We start from the raw sequence: 9,553 nt of genomic DNA on the forward strand, positions 1-9,553 counted from the left end.
AGATCATTAATAACAGAAAAATTAATAAAATGACAGTTTAAGAAATACTGGTTTCAAATTCTTTTACGAATAATGATTTTATAATTAATAGTTAAATTCCAATATTAATTTTTTAGGTAGATTTCATAAAAAGCTACCTATTATAATGGGTACTCTGATTCGCCTTCCGGGAAATTTCGACATATCTTCGCGTTCCACATACCCCAGTCCCCAAAACCACCATCAGCTCAAAAGCTTATATATTTATATAAATTTCACTTTCTTGTGGAGACAATAACTACCGTATTTTTGCGCCAATAACTTTCAAATTGATCCTTAAAAATAACTCGTCTCAAAATCTCGGTCCAGTTCTTTAATGGCCAAAATGAGACCATTGGGGTTGAAATGGTGGGGGGGCTTTTTAAAAAAAAAAAATATCGCAATAACTTTCTTATTAAGTAAAATATCGAATTCGGTTAAAGTTTTTACTAGTCTTTAGATAAGGGTTTAAAACTTATGTAGGTAAAGGTTTTTTATGTCACCAATTACTGGAAAAGGGGGTTGAAAAATGAAGTTTCGAAGACAAAAAAGAATCATACCTCCCTTATTAGGCACAGTATTTAATCGGTTTAAATTGGTCGTTAGTTTACTAAACATTATCTAAAACCTTTGTTTGAAACAATTTTTTATATGACCAATCCATATAGCAAAGGATGAACAACTCAAAACAAAATATATATATATCGCTATAACTTTCATATTAAGGATAATATAAAAATCGTTTAACGTTCCTACATTTCTTTGGATAAGGGCCTTAAACTTATGTAAGTAAAATTGTTTTTTGTCACCAACCATTGGAACAGGGGGTAGAAAAAATGAGGTTTCGAAGACAAAAAAAGAATCTTACCTCCCTTAATAAGCACAGTATCGAATCGGTTTAAAGTGATCGTTAGTTCTCTAAACATTACCAAAATATTTTATGTGAAACAATTTTAGATATGATAAATTCTTACGGCAAGAGTGACCAAAATATTGGTGGAATTATACGATGATGGGGCTTGTCGTATGCTAAACATGTGAAACATTTTCTCACCTGCAACCATTTTCGTATTGGGTAAATTTGAAGTTTTTCTTAACTTGAAGATGGGAATCTTTTTTATCCTCTAACTAGCACCGGTGAAATTTTTTATATAAAATGGTTGTAAAATAAAATAAAACAAAATAAATCTCTTCTTGAAGTAATTGAAAATTGTTTTTTAATACATTACTAAACCTGTTAATTTATTTCTAGAATTTTAATATTAGCCGCTATATGTGAAACCCAAAAATAAACAGTATTGAAGGAAGTGTATGCAAAAACATTGCATGCAATGTTTATAATAATGTTCTTTTATATAATAAAAGAACTGAAGTAATTCAGTTCTTTTATTACACATATCGGAATAAATTCCCGCAAATGAAAAATTAAATTAAAATTTTTATAAAAATGGATTTCTCCGATATTGGATTGAATACTTTGAAATATATTATTTTGGTTCAAGTGGGAAAAAAAAACCACGAAATTTTTTTCATTAAATGATTTCACATTATCTTTCAGTTTGTAGTCTACATTTTTAAATTAAATAACTAAAATTGTTTCATCAAGAGTAATATTTTTGGGGGTGATATGGGTCAATGGAGGGTGAATAAAATTTACATCATAGACTTATGAGAAAAAAAAAATCTGTAAAGTTTTCCAGTAATGGTGGAGGAATTATTGAAGTTAAAGCCGATAAAAGAAAGGGGTTGATTCCAAATTATGGTTATTTTTAAACACTAATTTTACACTGCTGTACACAAAAAATTGATAGAGTAGGTCCGTGGAAAGGAGAGAATCGTAAATCCTGCTGTTGATGAACTGATTAAAAATTTAAGAGAATCCTTTTCTTATATAGCTTCAAGCGATAAAGTAAAAGTAAAATATATTTTGAAGAAGATTAAACTGAAATACTACAGATTAGTTCGAGTGGAATTAATGGGGTATATGTTTAATACTCTCAAGATAAATCAGTATAAAAGATTATCACGTATTGATGATGCCTAGTTAAAAGGGAGGAAGGGTTTAGGCATTTTCATCATAATTCATTTTTTTAGACAATGAAATTATTAGTTACCGTAGAATTAATACCTATTGTAGAGATAGATAATTAATTATATAATAATTTCCATTTACCAACTATTTTATTATTATGTCCGAGCGCTTTCGGATATTAATCCATCATCGGGAACATTTTTTGTTATGCTTTATAATTATTTCCTTTATAAATTAATATATTAAATGAATTTTGAATTTGAAAAAAAAAAATAACAATTGATCGTCAAAAAGTAAAAATAATGCCGTCGTTGTCCGTCATATCAGTATGAAGCTCTCATTTGTTATCTACAATTAATTAATTAATAAATTAATTATAACTCTTATTATATTTATAATTTTGTTTTTTTTTAAATTCAAAATTCATTTAATATATTAATTTTATGAAGGAAATAATTATAATCCATAACAAAAAATGTTCCCGATGATGGATTAATATCCATCATCGGGAAAACATCATCGGAAAAACATCACTCACTACAGTAAGCGATGTTTTTCAACACCGCTCACTGTAGTTGGGCGATCTGCCAGGTCGTTTATTTGCTCTTTTAAAATGATCCACCTCATTTCTGATGCGGAAGGCTGTATTTTCTTACTGCGAAGCCAAATTCCTTCTTTGGCAGTTTTATTTCTCGATCGCGGGTTTCTGTTGGTCTCAACACCAGAGCAACACCATTGGGATTCCGCATTGGACATAGGTGGATTTGGCGGTAGGTTTTCAGTCCCAGACTTGTCTGGGTAGCGGTATTTTCTTTTCTTAATGGTGTCGGCCTGGCAGAGCGTAGCTATCCTAGCAGCTTACGCTGCTGTATAATCACTGACTAGCCTATGGCTTCTCATGCTGTGTTGGCGCTTGCGGGGCCTTGTCCCGTAGGACTCTCGGGTGGCTAGGGCACCGTCCAGGCAGTTAACTGGCCAGAGGTAGGCGCTTTGGCACCGGCCTCGGTTAGATTAATATTAATGGAGATTGTATTCGGAGGGTTCGCTCCCCGTGCACGATAACTAACTTTAGCATGGCGATTTTTCTGATCGGAGTCCACACCTAATGGGGGTGATGGGTGAAATTGGTTGCGATCGACCAGGGTGTATTCTGAGAGGCCCTCCTAACCGGAGCTGTAGTGGGAGATTAGAGGTTATACTCAGCTCCCGACGGACCAAACTTTAGGACCTCTGGGACTTGGTTTATTGTTTATCTTGCGGCTGTGCTCCAATCGCTTAAATTCTTACGATCCGTTGCGGTGACTGAATTGCTGAAAGATATGCTGTCGTGGCTTACTTGATGCATCTATGTGCTAGGGGAATAGAATATTTTAGGCTGATTATGGTAGGCGTGGGGTCTTCTTCTCCGCAGTTTAGGCTTTTTGCTTAGTTCCTAAGGGCAACGTGGTAGCGTTAGGTGTCAGCTGGAAGGCAGAACTCACACTATCTCTCGTGACGAATTACCGATGTAGATGTCCCTCGGGGTATCTGCATCGGTGGCATCTCCTCGTGGCCGGGCTGTACACTGTGGAATGTGTTACAGTTTGAGGGCAAGAAGATGTCCTCCGTTAAAGCCATTACTGACAAGGAACGGGGAGGGTAGTGTAGCGACCTGACGACACGCTACGAGGCGGGATCTTCTCCCCTCGTTGAGATGAGGGCTAGAGACAATCCATTTTATACTTGTCAGGATCTTTTTAGATCTTTAGGATTCTGCAGTATGGTTTTCCTTTCTTTTCCACCTAATTTTGGGTGTAGGGAAACCACGAGGATGAGTTGTGGTGTCATTCCCTGAGCGTGAGGCAGACATGACGGATTATCTTTTTAATCTGTCATGTCATCGAAGATCGTTCTCTTCATCCTTGGTCGAGGATGAAGAGAGGGGAGTGGTGCTCTCTGAGTGGCCATAAAAATAAAAAAAAATAAAAAAAAGAATAATAATAATAGTAATAATAATGTGGAATATATAAGTTATGAAAAAGTACGTTCAATGGCAATGAAAAGAGAAAAATAATCACAAGAATTTGAGATATGAATAATGCTAAAATAACTCTTTCAAGAATTTTGCTAAAATCGTGTAAGGAAAAACATAATTTACCAGAAAATTGTTTTGTAAAATATATTTTTCTTTTCAGAGACCGAATCTCCCAACACGTTAACCGGTAAATATGGACTAAAATGTAATAGCCCTAAAATAAGAGTTCAAATAAAATCATAATTGAGTTATTAATTCATTTAATTATATTAAACGTGAATTCTATACACGTGGAAATATATGACATACATGTACCATAAAAATAACCTAGAGTTATCTATAAAATAGTAGAGTCATCTATAACATTATGCATAAAACGGAAGTTACAATAAATAACTTATCAAGTAAATATTATCTACGACTAACACAAGCAAACTGAACAATATCTCTAATAGAGCTAGAGTGGGGGGGGAGGGAGAGAGATAGAATGAGAGAGAGAGGGAGTAATAATACTTTCCAGGCAGGATTAATGAAAGCTACATATTATTAAGTATGGAGCATAAAATAAGATTTATATATGAAATACTTTTACTTAAATTACGTGTAAATTGAGGAGTGGAAAGTTCTACAAACAATCGTTCATCGAAATATATTAAAAATTAAGTCAAGAGTCTAGCAGAATAAATAATATAAAAATAGTTATTGATTTTGAATTTTAGCGATCAAAAAAAAAAAATTGTAAATTCTACGACTGTGTTTTAAATCCAAGACGTAATGCCGCATAATAGGCACGATCAATGCAGACCACCGTGATGGAATGGAAGCATCTTTACTTTTCATCCGTAAATTTCTTGATTTGAAACAAGTTTAGCGGATAAGTAGTTGTAACTGGACGTAAACAAGTAATTATAATACTGTAAAATAAATGAAGAAATCAAGTGGAATTAGACCATCCGTTATGCAGCAGTTATTTATATTGCATATTGGAACAGCATAAGAAAAATTATTTACCATGCTTTACCTCAATTGCAAACAACAAAAGATCACATATCAATACGACTGTTTAGCATGGATGATATCCATGCTAAGTGGACCACGTCCTCTATGTCTGTCCCCGATACGAGGTCGAACGTTCACAATCTGTTAGGGAATTTAAGAGAATATATTCCTTTCTGGATATCCGTATTAACTGGATGATCCGCGAGGAGTGGTCTATAGCTGATTTTTCGCGCGCCCTTGCGATGGGTAGGTCTGCAGAGGGAGTTTAATCTAGATACTCGATCGCAGTAGGATCCCGGGTGGCTAGGGTTTCGGCTTGGGCATTGGATTGATTGGAGGTAGACGCATTGGCAAATTGTAAAGAAAAACTTGTAAAGAATTTAATTTTGAATAAAATGTTATGAATAAACTTTACATAAACTAAATAAAAATATATGAATTCCCATATTTATTAAAAACGAAATATATCAAATTTTTTTGAAATATTGAAACCTATCAAAACGATTTTTTATCTGCAAAATTGATTTTTCCTCTGTGACGGAGCATATTCCCAGTAGTTTATTTAAATGTTTGTATTTGTTACTTTTTTAAATATTTAATTTTTTTGTTTTGTAGCACTGAAAATTTTGTTTCGTTTAATAACAAGTTAAATTCTGTCCCACTATTATAGAATTTTTCTCAATAAATTTATAAATTCTAACGTTTGTAATTGTTTTTGTAGACTTTATTCAGAATCATATTCTCTGTAAATTTTGTTTAAAACCTATATACGTTTATTAACAATTTAATAAAGTTGTTTTAGTCAAACATAAATTAGTTTCTTTTCGACTCCTTTCTTCTGTGTTTTACCACAGATTTCTCAAAAACTATTAACAATACAGATCTGGAACCTATTTTTTTTTTTTAATTTTCAAGTCGAATTTCATACAATACTACTAAATTTTTCCCTTAATTTGAGACCTAAGAATTACAGTCTGGCTTACGTTTACCAAATACGCAGAAATCACAATATAATCTTTCACCAACCGATACTCACTAACGATGCATTGCCGAATCTATTTTTATACAAATTTTCTTTTTTATTTTCACTAGCAGAACATGTCCTACAAATTATATTTTTCTTGAATCATCTGAGTAAACTAGTAATTAATTTTAATAAGTATAATAATATGAAAAAATTTTTTAATTAAAATCATTTTAAAAATAATAATAAAAATAGCAATCCAGATGAAAGTTAATTTTTCGATACTATTGTTTGAAGGTTACTTTAAAGATTAAAAATTATGTAAAATATTCGTTTTCCTAAATTCATATATTACAAATTTGAATGAATTTTTTGAAGCGAAGCTTCTTAATGCAGGCTTCGGGATGGGGAGTCAACTGAGAAAAAAGAGCATCACGAAAAGTGTGACACGGTAGCTGATAACACAATTTAATCAAGAATTGTATTCAAAGAATGTTACACTGTTTACTCTTTTGCGAACGGTTTTTGATCACGCTAACATTTAAATATTTTAATCACAAATTAAATTTAACCGTTAACAGATTTAACAGATTGGATTTCATTGTTAGTTCGTATTTCTTATTAATGAAATATTTTATCATTTATGTGTATTTCGTATACGTAATTTTTCACCATTAATAATTCATATAATATTACTTTGAAATGTAGTAGAAACAACCTAAATGAACCACTGATTATAAAAGTAGGAAGAGAAAAGAATACGGAGGTAGAAGAATTTTCTTATTTGGGAAGTAGAATTACTAAAGATGGACGAAGCAGGAGCGATATAAAATGCCAAATAGCACAGGCAAAACGAGCCTTCATTTAAAAATATAATTTGTTTACATCAAAAATTTAATTTAAACGTCAGGAAAACATTTTTGAATGTATATTGTTGGTGCACAGTTTTATATGGAAGTGAAACATGAACGATCGGAGTACCTGAGAAGAAAAGATTAGAATCTTTTGAAATGTGGTACTATAGGAGAATGTTAAGAATCAGATGGATGGATAAAGTGATAAATGAACAGGTGTTGCGGCAAATTGATGTAGAAAGAAATATAATTAAAAGAAGAGACAGACTTATAGGCTACATATTAAGGCATCCTGTAATAATAATATTAAGTGTTCTGCCCAAAGACAAATTTTCACATGGCCGCCCTCCATTCTGCCCGATTCTGTGCAGATCCGTATCATTTTGTAGTAAATTTCTTCCCTTTTAATATTGTCTACAATTTTCATTCGTCTCCGACATCTTGCTTTCCTCCCCGTTACAAATCCTTCCAATGCCGTCAGCAACAGGCAGTCACGTCTCAGCCAGTGTCCCAACCGACTGCATTTTCTTCTTTTTATTATTTCAATAATCACCCTCTCATCTCCTACTCTACGAAGCACTTTCTCATTCCGAACTCTCTCCGTTTAGCTGATCTTTTCCATCCTCCTCCAAACTCGCATTTCAAAGGCCTCTAATCTTCTCTCCTCTCCCTTCCAAATAGTCCATGTCTATGCCCCATAAAGGGCCACACTCCACACAAAACATTTAGCAAGTTCTTTCCTTCGTCGCAGATCTAGTTTTCTATATAGCACTCTCCTCATTTTGCTCAATGCTTCCTTTCCCCTAGCATTTCCTTTCTTTAACTTCCTGATCACATTTCATATCTTCCTTAATGATGTATCCCAGGTACTTGAAGGATGCCACTTGCTCAACTTTATTTCTCTCAATCCTAATTGTTGCCTGTTGGTTGATTTGCTAATTATCATGCTTATGATAATTAGGATGATAATTTGCAATATAAAGCGAATAGTCGCTGTAATGTTGGAGTTACAGGTAGAAGGAAAAGATTGTTCGGGCAAGCAACGTTTGAATATGTAAAATGATTTATTAGGGATGTAGGATATAAGGAGTAAACCGAAATGAAACGACTGGCACTAGATAGAGAATCTTGGAGAGCAGCATCAAACCAGTCAAATGACAGAAGGAAAAAAAAGATATTACTTAAGAAACTCCGCTTCAGTAGTGTGTCCACACTCTGACGCATTCTTTTTAAATTTTTTTTCAAAGTGATTTCCCTGAAATCCGTTCACTTAAATTGTTTTTTTTCAATAGAAGTGAAATTTATACTACCGAAAAGCTTGTATTTTTTTTTACTATTATTTATTTTTAATTTTCTTATTTGTATTTCTCAGGATAGACTTTCTTTTCGAAAAAATATTAATTTAAATGTATTCTACAAATATACAAAAAAAAAAATTCAATATTTTTTAGCATTCATACCACATTTTATACATATAATTAGAGATCGGAATATATGCATTTGCATAAGGATTTGCATATTAAGTCCATTCTCACCGGTTATTGCATATTTTCCTTAAAATCTAGTGATGCATATTTTCACTGTATTTGTAGTATTTTTCGCAGGGTAGCTTGATAATAAATGAAATCTTATATTGCAGCCGGCCAAACCTATTAGACGCACAGCTCTTGAAGCGCACTTAGCAGCCGCGCGTCTATGGTTTTGGTATGATAATATTATTATGAGGCCAAATAAAACACGCTCACGCGAGACAAAGACGGACGTCACCGTCACTTGTCGCACACGCCTACTGCAGTATTCCTCCCACTAGGCAATTAAATTACACAAGTTATTGTTGACGCGCTCATTGCATTAGTTTAGTTTTTTATTTATTTGAGCAAAGTTTAATGTGTACAATGCCTTTCGGAAAAAATCCCTCTTCGTAGATAGCTGACTATCCCAAAACATGTACATACGACGGAAATGTTTTATATTGTCGAGTTTGCGAGAAAAATATTTCGTGCACAAAAAGTTTCAAATAAAGCAGCATGTCAAGACAAGTCTTTATATCGCAGGACTGCAAAAGAAAGGCCCACGATAACAACTTATAACAGCGGCAAGTAGCAGTGGTTTCACTTCCAAAGGTAAACAAAAATCTACTTAAGCATGGAATTATGTGAAGCATCGCTTACAAGTAATATTCCTGTTCACAAACTTACAAATTTTATCCCCCGAAGGGGAGTCTTATTCTTTAAGACTTTGGGGGTTGGCGTCCCCACGGGCCTAGCCTCTGCAGCTTTTCTTCCCACTATACATTTAGCTGCAGAATACTTTTCACTATACACGTATACTACTCCAGGTACATTACATGACTTACAACATATACATTTACTCGACTACACAACAACAACCAACACAGTTTTCTCTTTCAATTACACTTGATGGTGTTGCGACATCGTACGAAATGCAACCGTAACCCAAGCTGGGAACTATCGTGCCAATGGGTGAATGGCTCTACGTATTGAGTCTCGAACGATGTCCTCTGGGCACCAGAGCAAACCCAGTTGTATTTAGCTCTAGCTCCAGTACGCGTGCGCTCTGCTGGAGTGGTCTGTTGTATCGCCGGTTTTCGTGGGACCAAAATTTCAGTTCCTACAGCAAATTCTATGATGGTTGGTGGTCCATCTGAAAAA

General features: G+C 33.8%; 1 non-coding gene across 1 annotated transcript; it reads left to right on the forward strand.

Annotated features, from left to right (window-relative positions):
- Positions 1–3,762: 3,762 nt before the first annotated feature.
- On the forward strand, positions 3,763–3,994 carry LOC142332694 (small nucleolar RNA U3). Its single transcript, XR_012758400.1, has one exon. It is a non-coding gene; the product is annotated as a small nucleolar RNA U3 (small nucleolar RNA).
- The last annotated feature ends 5,559 nt before the right edge of the window (positions 3,995–9,553 follow it).

This window comes from Lycorma delicatula, chromosome 11, assembly GCF_047948215.1.
Source record: "Lycorma delicatula isolate Av1 chromosome 11, ASM4794821v1, whole genome shotgun sequence".
In the NCBI taxonomy this organism is placed as follows: domain Eukaryota; kingdom Metazoa; phylum Arthropoda; class Insecta; order Hemiptera; family Fulgoridae; genus Lycorma; species Lycorma delicatula.